The sequence below is a fragment of the Schistocerca nitens genome, chromosome 2, assembly GCF_023898315.1.
Source record: "Schistocerca nitens isolate TAMUIC-IGC-003100 chromosome 2, iqSchNite1.1, whole genome shotgun sequence".
NCBI lineage: Eukaryota > Metazoa > Arthropoda > Insecta > Orthoptera > Acrididae > Schistocerca > Schistocerca nitens.
Genome location: NC_064615.1, coordinates 476,759,269 through 476,775,246, shown reverse-complemented (window position 1 = coordinate 476,775,246; position 15,978 = coordinate 476,759,269).

The following is a 15,978-nucleotide window of genomic DNA, read 5'->3' as shown; positions in this document are numbered from 1 at the left end:
TGTTATGTGTTAAAGTCTCACTTTAACCTAAGCTTCACCCTCAATTAAATAAAGATACGGCAAGAGAGACAAGTGGATCGGACTCCACGTTAAACTGTAGGTCCCCTTTCGCTGTAGATACGCGGCAGTAGCCTAGCAACACGCAAATCGCCGAAGTGACGTTCAGTTGAAGGTATTGCACCAGGCTGTTAAACCAAAGGATTTATTAATACCGAAGCGAAATGATGGTATGACATTATTGTGCGAGAGACCCCGTCTATAGTTAGTGTTTCTACCTGATATCACTTCGGAAACTTGCGCGTCTTTGTGTTGAGGATGAGATAAAATGATTAGGACGACATAAACATTCAATCACCGAGCGTAAAAAGATCTTCGACCCTGCCGGGAATCTAACCCAGGGTCCCGAAGTCTAGAGGTAGTGACGCTAACCACTAGACAAAGAGCTGCAGATATTATTAACGTTATTAGGTTACTATTTTTAACAGTTGAATACACTTTCCATTGTTAAAAAGAACTGCACTACAGTTCACAAGAAATTATGAAGCGATACTCCACCAATAACTTCAATGCGCATCTGTACTCTCAGAACAACACGTGGCACTAGTTGTCTCTGAAGTGCTCCAGATTCAGAACACCCCAACAAGAAAGGATAAGATGAGGTTCTGTCTCCAATGATTTACAAACTAATTTTCCTCGATGTAATACAAATGGTCTCTTTTGATCGGTACTTGTACTCGACACAGACAAGGGGTGAAGATGCCATTAATCTGATAGAAAATCTTGGACTAAACGGAAAGTTCACTGAATGCTTGATAACACAGTCCTCTTACTGTAACATCCAAAGGTATTCGCTATAACGTGATGTGATCTTCAGACTTGACCGAACACACGGAAAACCTAAGTCCAATCTCACACAGGGAGGCGAAAGTCTGAACAGATTTAGACTTAAGGTTCCATCAAGACCGGTATAATTTCAGAGTCTTTTCAGTCTCGCCAAACGAGTTTGATAGTAACGAATGATACCAACAGTTCCCGTAAGCACATCGTCGAACTTGGCGCTGTCCATTGGAGGCGAAGGCGGTGTGCGGTCAGAAGCGGTGCCGGGTCCGTGCTAGATGACATAAGTTGGCCGGCAGTAGCGGAATTGCCTAGATCTGGGCCGGCGTGGTCCTGAATACTCGCTTGGCGTAGTACTCTTCCATTCGACTGGCCCCACGTGACATGGCGGATTCAAGAATCGGCGAGCACTAGAAGCGACCCCTACCTCTGTTGTGCGCGCCACCTGTTCTCTGTTTCTGCTGCTGTCCGCCTGGCAGTGGTGTGTTGCAGGGTGGCATCAGCGCCTGATGACTTCCGCGACACGTCAGTCTCGTTGAATTTGTACGTATGTTTACGTATGGAGATAGTAGCGTCTAAAATGCTAACTAACTGTTTGTTTTACATTTAGCCTCTCGCAAGCAAAAAATTATGGTACTAGGTACCAAACTAACAGTTAGGAAAAGTCAGTCCGGATCTTATCTTACACTTTACAAGTAAGGTGAAATGTGCACCGTTACATCATAGCGAAAGTAGAGTGTATTGTGCATGACCAACGGAACACTTTTTTGTTATGTCGCTAACAGAAAATGTAATGAAATAAGTTTCATCATTTGTTCTTCCAATGTAATAGGAGCTTTGATTAATCACCGATCATGGCACGTGGTGCATGAATAGCAATAATTTAATTCCAGTACATTGCGTGGATAGTCATGCGACAACCGAAGATTCTTACTGAACAAACTCCATACGCGTATACTGAAGCAGATTAGGTTTAAAACAAAAAAAAATTGTAATATAAAACCTTATAATGCCTAGACTGCAGTTTCCAGCTTACAATTAAAAGCACGACGACTAGTTTCTGTTGTTTTCTACAATCTTCAGGTAGTTAAAATTGTAAAAAAGAGGTGAAAATGCATTGGAAATCAGCATGGCTCTGAGCACTATGGGACTTAACATCTATGGTCATCAGTCCCCTAGAACTTAGAACTACTTAAACCTAAGTAACCTAAGGACAGCACACAACACCCAGTCATCACGAGGCAGAGAAAATCCCTGACCCCGCCGGGAATCGAACCCGGGAACCCGGGCGCGGGAAGCGAGAACGCTACCGCACGACCACGAGCTGCGGACAAAATCAGCATGATTAGCTGTAGTCATGCAATGATATGCATTCTTATTATGAGACAACAAGACTGTAACTTCGCTCACGATGAATATTTAGTTAAATACTGTCATAGTTTTCTTGGCCCATAATGCATGTAATTGTATGACCACAGTGGATGATGTTTTTCAATGCATTTACACCTCTTTCTTATGATTTTAACCACCTGAAGAGGATTGTAGAAAACCAAAATTAGTCATCGTGCATTTACTGTGCACTCAAATTTATGGTCATGGCATTAAAAGATTTTTGTATTAAAAATTTGTATTTAATAAATGACATTAAGACCGCCGTCCTCTCCCTGACAATGAGGCTTCACCAAAGATTTGGTTTATCTCTAAAACCATTCGCAACTTAAAATGACCATTTCAGTCATCACCCTTCTCTTTTTTATCATGGGCACACCTTGTACTGAGAATGGCAGACATACACTGATGAGCCAAAAGTTCATGACCACTTCCCACCGTGATATCGACTACTGCCTGGAGTCATTGTTGGCACGTATAGTGGTAAGGAAATAATTTAAGCTGTGCAGAGACGAACGGGCAACCAGTCTGACAAAGATTTGGACCGCAAATAAGGAAATACACCACCTTGGAAAATGGAAGACCGTTCGGGGCCAGAGCCTCCAGACAAACACCTCGGAAGTCGGTCTGCTGGTCCCATGCTATTGTGGTGAGCGTATGTGAAAAGTGCTTGAAGGACAGTGGAACTGCTGGTCCCATGCTATTGTGGTGAGCGTATGTGAAAAGTGCTTGAAGGACAGTGGAACGACGAATAAGCGACAGTCTCACGCCTCATGACAGGACTGGAAATTTGGGGTCTTATCCGCTAAATAAAGCAGGGTAGGTGGCGATCTGACATCAGAGTTCAATCCTTGTGAAGCCACAGGGGTCTCGGGAAATACCGTTCAGAGCACATTCTTGAACATGGATCTCTGCAGCAGACGACCTCTGTGTGTTTCCACGTTGACCCAATGACACAGTCAGTTACGATTGCTGTGGAGCAATGGAAACATGTCGCCTGGTTAGGTGAATTACGTGATTCCTGTTACACCACATCGGTGGTCGTGTGAGGATAGGCCGTTGCTCTGAACATGAACTGCCCCACACACGCTGGTTGAAGGGGCTGTATTGCGCTACGTGGGGCTTCACCCGAGCTTCCATTGGACCTGTGGGAATAATTTAAGACATCATGGCGATTGTGGACTACGTGAAAACTATTTCGAAGCACTTGCATCCCTTTCATGCTTGATGTCTTCGCCATTTGCGATGGCATCTTCCATCAGGATAACTGTCCGTGTCACAAGACCAGGAACGTGCTGCAGTAGTCTGAACTCGATGGTCGGTATTTGATATGTTGTCAGGCGTCATCTACGCTCCCACAAATCAACGGTGTGTAATTTACGGGGACTGCATAATCAATACGCATAATTTTCATGCCACATAGCTCCAGGAACCCAGCAAGTATCACATAAGTTACAAGAAGGTAAAATCATGGATGTGACGGAGGAAATTAAAACTTACATCCATCTAAAAGACCAGTCATACAGACCTTTAAAGGAACAAATAGATCTATCAAATGGAAAATTCGTAGACAAACTTTACCATTTTTACGACGAAACTCTATAGAACAGCAGACTGTAGGATTGTCGCTATAATTTTGTTCATAGCTGTAATTCAGCAGCTGCAGAATATTTCAATAAAGATGAAAAGTCAGTCGTCAGCTCCACAAGAAAACCTGCTTTGGTTCACTTTACCCGTTTCGATAGTTGAAACTGTCATCTTCAGAAGTGAAATAGGCTCAAATCATTTGTAAGCCAATTCCAAAATTAAAGGCGCTGCAGTCTGGAACCGCAAGACCGCTACGGTCGCAGGTTCGAATCCTGCCTCGGGCATGGATGTTTGTGATGTCCTTAGGTTAGTTAGGTTTAACTAGTTCTAAGTTCTAGGGGACTAATTACCTCAGCAGTTGAGTCCCATAGTGCTCAGAGCCATTTGAACCATTTTGAACCAATTCCAAATAAGAATTACACGGTGGTGTTCTTTGCTACAGAATCAGTAAAACAGAGCTACATCGCTAAAAATATGTTATATGCGATGATAGTAAACAGTTAACTGCCAAATTACACATAGTACACAGTAAGTAAGACACAAGTTAATCACCAGACTCGTGGTTGACTTTTGTGAAATATTATCTGTTTTATTGATTCTCTAGCAAAGGACACTACCGTCCAATTCTTATTTTGACGTTGAGATACTAATGGTTTGAGCAGATTTCACTTCTAAAGATGAGATTTTAAACTGTCGAAACCGATCAAATGAACCAAATAAAGGTTTCCTTGGGCAGCTGATGACTGAATTTTTATTGTTATTGTATTATCGGTGTACTCATCACTAAATGCGTGTAATGTGAAAGCTCACGCAACCATAAAGCATGTTATGAAAGGCTTTACTCGATTTTCATTATTTCCTCTCTTGCTTCATCAGAGTACTGTGTTAGACTTTATATATATCAATGTAACTGTTATTAAACATTACGTACTTCCACAAAGATCGAACAAGTATTGAGAAGTTACCTTAAAGAAATTGCATAGGTCACATTTACACCAATCATGAACAATAATTAAATATAATGTATAACAAAGACCTATATACATTAACTAACGAATTTCTGTAAAATAATTACAATACTCTTAGTGTAAATACGTTAAAAACATCGACACATAAGAGCTTCGCGACAACTGCTCAGAAGAAGCGTGTTCCAAAAATTTCGAAATTTTACTGTATTACTTTATGACAATTTTATGCAGTCATAAGAGCATTGGTGTATGACCTGTTCCTCCGTTAAATTAGAAAGTGATACTGAGGCATCCAATGCATTATACTTCCTTTTTAGATACATGAAAATGGACTAAGGTCAACATTCTCACACCCATTGAGGAGGCTCCGAACGTCAAAACAGCGAGGATTGTCGTGTTGTAAGGGCAGCAGTGGCAGATCGTACAGCTGCCACAGCGCAGATTAGAGGGCTTGTCAGCCCAGATGTCTCAATACGAACTACTGCCAATCGGTGTATCAACAGTGGGCTGCGGGCACGCACACCTCCAGCCCGTCTTCTACTCACATCATAGCGTCGGCGTGAACGGCTCAACTGATGCCGTCAGAGGCCGGCCGCTGTGGCCGAGCGGTTCTAAGCGCTTCAGTCCGAAACCGCGCGATTGGTACGGTCGCAGGTTCGAATCCTGCCTCGGGCATGGATGTGTGTGATGTCCTTAGGTTAGTTAGGTTTAAGTACTTCTAAGTTCTAGGGGACTGATGACCCCAGATGTAAAGTCCCGTAGTGCTCAGAACCATTAGAACCATTTTGGATGCCGTCAGAGGGTCACTTAGAAGATGGAATGGCGCGCCGTGGTCTTCAGAGATGAATGCAGATTATGTCCTCACGTAAGTGATGGTCGTTTGCGTGTACGACATGGACCTGGTGAAAGTTGTCTCGTAGAGGTGCATTCGTACAAACACAGTGGCCCCACCCCAGAACTTACCGTCTGGCGTGCGATAAGCTACAACCCTCGTTCACCTTTGGTGTCTCTGGAGAGTACGATAACCAGCGCTCGGAACGTGGAGAATGTTGTTAGACCCGTTCTTTTGCCGTTCTTGGAACAGCACATCACCTTACTGTTGCAACAGGGTAATGCTCGCGCACACGCTGCCCCGTCAAACTGAACGTGCTCTGCAAGACACGCAACAACTTCCCTGGGCAGCACGATCTCCGGACTTGTCTGCAATCGAGCACATGCTGGATATGATGGGACGAGAAGTGACTCGTGCGATTCGTCAATCACGTAACTCTCACAGAACTACGTGAAGAGGTCGAACAGGTGTGTCATGACGTATCCCAGGACATTTACATCTTGCCAGGTAAAATAAATGCATAAATAAATAAATAAAATAAATTATTCACCATCTTTACGTTCGAACGGATGTATCAGCATCTGCATTCAGGCCAGTGGAGGCTACACGACGTTTTAACATGGATGTTTCAGCATGCGTCGGTACATGGTACCTCAGAACCACTTGTACTATTGATCTATAAATGTAATCATTTCATGTACTCCACGTGCACTGTTGCAGCAATAAATCTCGATTGTATTGGGAACGTCTAAAAGGCTGTACTAATCTTTTCCCGGCTGTATACTTCAAATCATCGGACGGCAAGACCGACGAGATTTTTGCCGATTTCATGAATCTTTGAACAGGCTTCCTTCGCTCATATTTGACCAACAGATGCGAAGTTACGTCATGTCTTTGTCCTTGACGAAACTTTAAACGTAAAACCTTCCGTCTTTATTTTGGTTTCGAATGAATGACAATGAGAAATTATGTTTTACTGCTACACTTCTTCAGGAAGTATTGATGTCATAGTCACCTGCGACGGAGGAAGTTCTGAGATGGAAGCGCTACGCTTCTGCTTTATGAGTCAAACTTTACACTGCAGCGACCCGTGTTTCTCTTGGGTAATGTCCTCATGAATTTTTGTGTAGTCGTCTTGCAGATATTTCTGAGTCTTTGAGCAGGGAAATGCATAGCAGACTCTCACGTCAATCTTTCTTACAGTCCTGCACATTTCTCAAATGATGTCTAGTGTAACTGAAGATAACCGTGACAGGTAATTAAAATGAACGTATAAATAATGTCTAACTTCAATCACAATTTTTACTTTATTTTGAGCTGTGGACTAGGATTTGCAGACGTAGTTGATCCTTCGGTTCTTATAGTGTGTACACACTTCTTCATGGGAGTTTTTTGCGTCAGAGTGACAACATAAAGTATCTTCACTAACACAGACAATAGTTCACTATCATAGCTTTCACTAACAACACTTAACTTGCGAACGCTATGAAATATAAACATATGTCTATTTTGTAACCTTTTCTGTATTTACGGAGCTGACTGTACGTTGCCATACTGATGCAAGAAACCACATAGGACTACAAAGACGCCGTCGCCAAATGAACCAGAGCACACAAAGATAAATACAGTCGATCCCAAAAGGCATGACTATAAATTGTAGCACGACACAGAGTTTATTCCTTATAAAATATCACGGTATACTGTTGACAGAATTTTCCTTACATTATGCCCTGCTCCTGTCTATCATAATAGCCGGCCGGAGTGGCCGTGCGGTTCTAGGCGCTACAGTCTGGAGCCGAGCGACAGCTACAGTCGCAGGTTCGAATCCTGCCTTGGGCATGGATGTGTGTGATGTCCTTAGGTTAGTTAGGTTTAAATAGTTCTAAGTTCTAGGGGACTGATGACCTCAGATGTTAAGTCCCATAGTGATCAGAGCCATTTGAACCATTTGTCTATCATAATACAGCTCTGAGCTAGTTATAAAAATCGCGACAGGAAAGTAAATAATTTATATTCACGTTAAAAATGCATTTTATTACAAATGATTTATGCTGTGACTGCACTAAACAGTCCCAACCTCCAGTACTCGCTTTTCTCGTGTCAACCGTCTTCACGGAGAAAGCTAAGTAGCAGTGGTATAGAGGTGCTCAGTACGTCGGTCATCGATTAGATTCCTCGCCGTTGAAGAACTCTTCAATTCCTACATTCGTTCAACAAAGAAGAGATAAGAGATGAACCGCACAGCTGACAATGATCACACTCCTGGTTAAAACGCTAATATCTCTGAGTTCTAAGCAGTGGCTACCATTAATGGTAGTCTCCAGACTACCGGTATATCGTTTATTGATTTTCGAGTAGACTACAATACTTCTTAGAAGGATTTTCATCCTATTCCAGCTTTTCATTAGATACACATTCAGTATAACAAGAAAATAACTCTGAAACACGAAAATATTAATCGTAATCATTAAGCTGCTCCCATAACATCAAGGAGGTTCTGCAACATCCTTAGCTATTACGAAAAAAGTCGTTGAGAGACAATATATTAATTCCATTTGCCCCGTTGCCTATTGATCCAAGAGGCTGTTACTACACTGTGATAAAGACGACGAGTACTCACCGTGTGTGTATACAGGGGTTGCACAAAAACATGCAAAGACCAAAATCACAACACATTATCATGCCTAACTTGTATAACTTCATTTTTATCGCCATAGCGTGCTGTGAGGATTCTCTTGAATTCTTCATATGTGTCAGAGATCCCAGCAATGCCATCAACTAAATACTTTGTTTGCCCTTCTAAGCCGCCACGCAGGGACTGGTGTTTATGAATGGCGGATGTGGGATCTTGACCAATCGATTGCTGGAATTGTTCCCAAAACGAGGCCAGTCCTCAACATTTCCAGAAAACGTCTCAAGTTCTACAGTGGGATATCTGATATTTAGAGGTGGAACAACTGAAGTGACGGTTGTAGCAGACTGTTAATCACTGATGGTAGTGTGAGACATGGAATTATTAAGTTTCCCCTCTGTTCTCCGTGACGTGCATATAACAGCACGCTTGGGTGCGTCTGTGTATTCATCACCTTTGAACATATCAGCAGCGTAATCTGCGTCATCGAGAAGATCATGTATTTTATTGTCAAGGTCTGTTAGCGTTCGCTATAGTTCCTCCTATCGTTCTTTGGAATATTGAAAATCTTCAATGGTAGTTGCGTCATCAAAATTGTGTACTTCGTTCAAAATACGTGTAATATAAGCTCTTGCTCTTGCCAGTACTCTTTTCAAGCTTTGTAACTAATGGTTGCTATCAGCGTTTTCCGTGTCAGATACTGTGAAGAGATTGCAGTTGTCTAAGCGGATCAAGATAGCACGTACTTTGGTAAACTACTAACATATGGAAGAACCAGTCACAAAACAAGTCAGGCGTAAGTGTAAGAGCTAATAATCCGTTAAAGCGAGAACCGAACAACTGCAATAACAGTATAGAGCACAACAGTGTAATCAACTGCAATTAAAAATGACAGTACAAAAAGTGTGGCACGATAATTTAGTTAAACTTAACTGTGTGCACAGGCGGTTGTCGTCGAAAGTTTTTGTTGCCTGGCGTGGCAAATCACTGCAGTGAGCCCCTCGTGGTATTGGTGCGTGACGTATGTTTAAAAATAGTTTTGTCACAGCAGTAAGCGTGGAAATTCCCCGGGTTTCGGCACCAGTTTCTGTGTCGTGGAACGACAGCAGTAATCATCGATTTTCATTCTAACACACTCTCTATTTACAAGTCACAGAACATTTACAAAGAGTACTACAAATCAGGTATTTAAATGTCCTGACGTCTTCAATTCCCAACAAGCTTCTCGCTAATTGTTATGGATGCATTGTTACGCATTAAATAGTCACAAGCAGTTTGTCATCGTTATATTCATTTTGAATTGCCTTATATACATAGACAATACAACGAAATATACGCTGAAATAAAAGATTAAACGACACAAGTAAATGGAATTCATGTTATCGGTTTAATACGGAGCTATAATTGAATGTCCAACAGATACAAATGGAAAAATACGCTATATGTATTATGAGATAGATGAGGGTGTTTGATCTCTTGTGTAATGACATAAAGCGCCTGACGAAAAACCTAAATTTGACAGCAATTTTTTTTTATATTGAACTTATGCTGTTCAGTAGACGAAATTTTGTTTATAACATTACTGCTTGCCTATATAATTTCATATTTACTTTTATTACGAAGTTTTTTACTGTTATATGAATACGTACGTGAAAGGTAACCATGCAGCCGTTTTAAAAATATATAAACATGAAGTATTATGTAAACGGAGTACTAATCCATGGTCATACGTCGTTCAGTATCCTCATGAAAGGCGTAATGAGGTACAAAATTGTAATGAAAAAGTTTACGAAGGAATCAAGAAACACAATTAACCTCACTCACTGATGGAAGTAGGTATAGCAAGGAGACCCCCAGTAGCTTCACTGCGAGTGATGACATGCACGTCAGCGCTTCAGTTGTTGCGTTTGTTAGTCTCTGTGCGAGCCACGTGCCCGAAATCCACTCTCTCCGCGAAATTTCGATTCGTTTTCAGGCACCAGTTTCAACTTTTTCCAATCTTTTTTGTCTCTCGTGTACAAGTTTATCAGATTTCAGTTTCACAGGCTTCCACTACGCGCAGTTTCGTAACTAAGTTACCCGTTGCGCAGACACATCTGCACCGTTACGTCTACGGGGGACTTAGTGTTATGCTGGTGCTTTCTATCTCTACAGCAGAATTACTGCGAGCGGTAGAGTGTAATTTCATAGCTAAAAGAATGGTCTTGTAACAAAACGAGGAAGACTTCAGCTCAAGTAGCTGTGGGTCGGAACCGTCCTGCGTATCTTTACCGAAAACATACGTTATGGTTTACGGTTCCAGTGCTAACGCATAATAAAACCGTAGGGGTTATAGTGATTTTTCGGATTCTTAAGTAGTACTAGAGAAACAGCATGAAAAGCTGAACAAACCCAGCAGTTTTCGTGGCTAATCAGTCCCAACGTCCACATTCGTTGATCAGGCAAAGGTGTCCACACAGTATTAAATAGAAGGAAAACCAACCCAAGCCCACATTAAATATGATTATCACCGGAATGCATGAACTAGCGATAAAGAGACTAAGCCGAACACCTATTTGATGTAACTGCAGGTTCTCTCTTTCCTGCATTGCGTAAAAAGCGCTCATCTATAATATTATATCTTCATGTCTAAATACATGTTTTACTCTAGCAATGCAGCATACGTCAAAGGGAACTAATATTGACACGCTGTTAAAACTAACTCTGACATGCTGTTACTAAATGATGGCTCTGAGCACTATGGGACTTAACATCTATGGTCATCAGTCCCCTAGAACTTAGAACTACTTAAACCTAACTAACCTAAGGACACCACACAACACCCAGTCATCACGAGGCAGAGAAAATCCCTGACCCCGCCGGGAATCGAACCCGGGAACCCGGCTGTTACTAAAAGTACTGTGCAGTCAGCGTTCCTGATTACTGCACGGAGCTCAAGAGTTCAGGTATTGGCACTGCGAAGACCGTAACGTGGTGCAATAGGAGCTGCAGCAGCTTTTTCTATGGTAAATGGAAACGAGCGTTTGGCGTCATTGGCCGGGAGGCCCCTTACGGGGCAGGTCCGGCCGCCTTGTTGCAGGTCTTACTACATTCGACGCCACATTGGGCGAACTGCAGGCCGGATGGGGATGAAATGATGATGAAGACAACACAAAACCCAGTCCCTGAGCAGAGAAAATCTCCGAGCCAGCCGGGAATTGAACCCTGGCCCCTATGGACGGCAGTCCGTCACACTGAGCATTCGGATATCGGGACGAACTGTTCTACGGTTAAGCGGTATTACTGGGCGGGTGTGTTAACGTCATCCTCCTGCCCCTCTCCCCCCTCCCCCCCTCATAGTGAGGTGTATTCAGAACTTAAGTGCGTAAGTGGAGCAAAACAGTCTGAAGATACAGTTAGTTTAGAGGGCCTGATTCTGAAGAAAAATAAAATCAAGTCGTCAGGTAATTACGAACACTGAGTAGAAGTGCAGGTTTAGCATCGATGTTAGTAAGTGGTTTACGGGTCCTCCGTAACAGCGGGTATCTCATATTGAAGACGGTCGGAAGTTGCCTGCAACACGAGTATCCAACAGTGTATCCCTCAATTGCCATGAAACGCTACTTGAGGAAATACAGCAACCAACCAATTCTTATATAGCTTTATTTGTACCAAAACGCTTTTACGTTTTCACCCACCTCCAGTTGGTTTAACATATTTATATCTTCTTCAATACCACATACACTGCATTATGGAGGCTGCATCTATCTTGTGAAAAATAATAATTCGTTTAGCTACCGCCTATACGGAACTATATATTCTCGTTTAATTAATAGTTAGATGTATACAGGGTGATTTGCGAAGATATGCAAATATTTTAATATGTCATTCTGCAAGTAAAACTACAGAAAAAACTTCATATAAACATACGTCCGCAAATGTTTAGTAATGGAGTTACGCCTGATAAAAGATTTTGTCTGTTAGCAACTTTTCTAATACGAAAATGTCACAAAACTATATGAGGTTAAAGTAAAGCTCGATCTCCATTTATCTTGTTTTTATTGATCTGGTGAATCTAATAAAACATGTCCCAGACGTGTATCTGCAGTAATTTCCCAGAACATCCAGAGAAGTAAAAACATAATTTTGTAACAATTTTAATTTATTAACTACTTGGCCCAGTTTGTTTTTTAAATTCCAAACAATTGCACAAAGTTTTCAACAGAACTTGTAGATAATTTAATTTTGGAAAAATGATGGTAATAACGTTAACTGAAACTGTATGAATGTGTCAGATAATCTGCTTTTATTAATACCATAACACACTTGAATTCATCTTAAACCGGAAAAAATAAACCTCAGTGTTAAGGAAGTTGTACAGTGTACATACAATTTCACAATACATTCACAATAAACGTTAAAAAATCTCTCCACCGAGTTCAATGGATTTAGCTGCACGTGTATTGTAAAACTTCGTGGTCTCCTGACCTTCATTGCTTACATATTCCGCCCTCACAATCATATTCCGCACATCAAGACGCTTCATTCGAATCCAAATTCGATAAGATGAAGTCAATGTTGTACGAATTCATGTAAACGATATGCAAATAACTAATAAATCGCAAGTGCGCACCGTGGTTGAAACACTCGAGGCTGCCGTACACACATCCATTCCAGACACGACAGTCACAGGAGCTTTTATTTCGAGAGGAGCAACCGCACGCCAGGAGGCCAGTCCCAACCCATCTACATCGGCCGGTGGACGCCCGTGGAGCGGACAACGTTCGCCCCCGAGGGAAAGGAGGAACAACCCCGTGTTCGGCTTAAAAGCAAATTCCGCTACATTGGGTGGGAGCGGCCAGCCTAAGCATTCTTTACACATAGCACGTTGTTTCAGAGATTTTCACAGGGAGGCAGCAAACGCCAAACGCCGATACTACAGATTTCCGGATTGGTTGCCTTAAACAAAACGTCATTCTCCCGTTTTAGAAGAGCAATGCTGATTGACAGACGATATTTCTGACGCCTTGAGCTGAAGGCGTAATGGAAGAGACCGAAAGATATACCCCTTCATGTCTGGCATGGAGAGGTGCTGTTCCGTTGTCGCTCTTGGAGCGAGGAACAAGTCTCTCCTCAGTACTTCACTGGGAGAGCACCTCTGTCGAGAGCGAATCGAAGTGCGACTCTCTATATTGAGTCCTTGCGATTAAGCACTGTTCACTGTGTTGGCTGACACACTTATTGTGCGGTGTGAGCGGACAGAGTTACAGTTAAACGCCTGCGAGCGAATTTTTGAGTGGCATCATGGTGGACTGGTTATCCGACCAGTGTACCACGCCAATAGTTAGACTAGGGGTGAATAGGAATCTTTGACTTCATCAAGGTTTAGGGAGAGTTTGATTGGCGAAGGTCAATCCAGATAGAACGAGAGTTATCTTATTTGTCAGCAGCGAGCGGCGCAGACAGCAGTCATCGCAACTTACGGTATTGTGCGCTACAGCTATTGCGAGCCCCATATATCCTCCACAACAGTACACTTCACTGCATTTCACACGCGACAGCCTCGACAATAACTAGCAACATTCTAAAGGATAATTATTCGAGTAGGCACGCCTCTCAGCCATTCCGCCAAGTCAAGAACAATCTTAAACTTTGTATAGAGATTTCATTAGCGAATCCTATCCTTGAGAGGTAACTTCACATTCCGAAAAGAACCAGGATATAACTTTTTCAATTCATAACCAGAAGTGCCATTGTGATTTCTCAGAATTTTTGCAAAGTAAATAATAATTTTGTTAGTTTCATGTTTTTCTTACACTAACTAGCACTACTCCAGTACCCAAGTATCCCACTAGTTACATAAGAAATTTTGTGAATTTTTGTGTCATTTCCTTACAGCGGACGACTCTAGAAGACATTTATTGCTGAAAGTTTTTCAGGCATTTCTCTTTAGAACGTTAGGAGCGTCTGTCTGACTTCTGTAGTAGTGTGGGGATGGAAATTGCATCTTGCAGGAGCCACAGGGTAAAGGGTACATCTCACATTAATCGGTTGCGCAGAATAACAGAATAGCAGATCAACCCCACCATCACAGAGTATAAACAGATTTTGCTGCTCGTTTCAGTCTCACAGGGTTGTTCTTAATTTCGTCTATTGCTTTCATAATGCGAGCAAGTAATGCCTCACGTATATTGACTTTGTCCTCATAAACTACGTCTTTCATCCATCCCCATGCACAAAAATCTATTACTGTGAAATAAGGCGATCTGGGTAGCCACATCGTGTAGGACCACGACCAATCCATTTGTTGGGGGGGGGGGGGGGAATGTTCATTTAAATGTGTAGTAACGGCGTCGGTGAAATGTAGAGGGGCGCCGTCATGTTGAAAATACATTTGCAATTGGGTAGCAAGTGGAACATCTTCAAGCAGGCGAGGCATTTCTTCTTGAATGAATTGTAAGTACGTCTCGCCAGTTAGACGTCCTGGGAAAATGAATGGTCGAGTAAAGTGTGTGTTGGTTATACCACACCACACATTTATGCTAAATCGCTGCTGGAAATCGCGTTACAATGTTGCATGTGCGTTTGCTTCAGACAATACGTGCTCCTTAAGTAAACTGTGTATACCATCTCGACTAAACCGTGCTTCACCAGTAAATAAAATGTATTTGCGTAACTGCCGATTAGTATTTAACCAGTTGCACAACTCCAATCGAAGGGCAGGATCTCCCGGAAGTAAATGATGGACTTTTTGTTTATGGTAAGGATACAGATTATTGTACTGCAGTGTACGCCATGCCTTAGATTGTGAAATGCCTAATCGTTGAGAGACACGTCGTGTACTGGTGCTCGGGCTACGTTGAACAGCATCCATTATATTCTCACAATCGGCCTCACTTATAGAGCGCTCGTACTGACTGTGAACGCTAGGTACAGAACCTGTCACCCGTAACATTCGAAATATTCCAGTAATGCTTCGTGCATTCGGAATCCTCCGAGTTGGATATCGTACGCCATATTCGTTAACTGTAACCGCAGAATACCGTCACAGTTGCCATAAATAAACACCGTATCGGCATTTTCCTTTGTCGTAAATCTGAAAGGCATCCCTTTTTCGTAAACAATCTACAAACTACAACAGTTACTATGCGGTTTTACTTAAATATACTGTTGTTATTATGTTCTTTCAATGAACAATACAGAAAAATAGCTCGTTTCATGTTTAGGAAACGACTGAAACAACTCACCAACGATTGCCAACAATGTCACAAACGTTTCTACATTCTTAATGGGAAGTAAACAAATTTACTTGTATAATAAATCTTGATTCTCTGGATGTTCTGGAAAACTACTGCAGATACACTACATGGGCATGTTTTATTAGATTCAACAGACCAATAACAACAAAATAAATGGAAATAGTGCTTTACTTTAACCTCGTTTATACGAAATTTTTTCTTTAGTTTTACTCGTAGAATAACACATTTAAATATTTGCATATCTTCGTGAATCACCCTGTAAGTTATACGCAGACTGAAGCGACGAATGAACCTTTGTCATCTAAATATTAATGTGTATTTTCCATTGTTTCATCTAAATATTCATTTGTTATTCCTCTCCAATGTTGGTCATTGAACGTGCAACAGAGAAACGACACAATTTTTATTAAAGGTAACTAATCCTTTTTTTTTTTTTTTTTTTTTTTTTTTGTGCCCCCGCACTGAGTACGAGATGAAGTGTGCATTTCTTGGCTA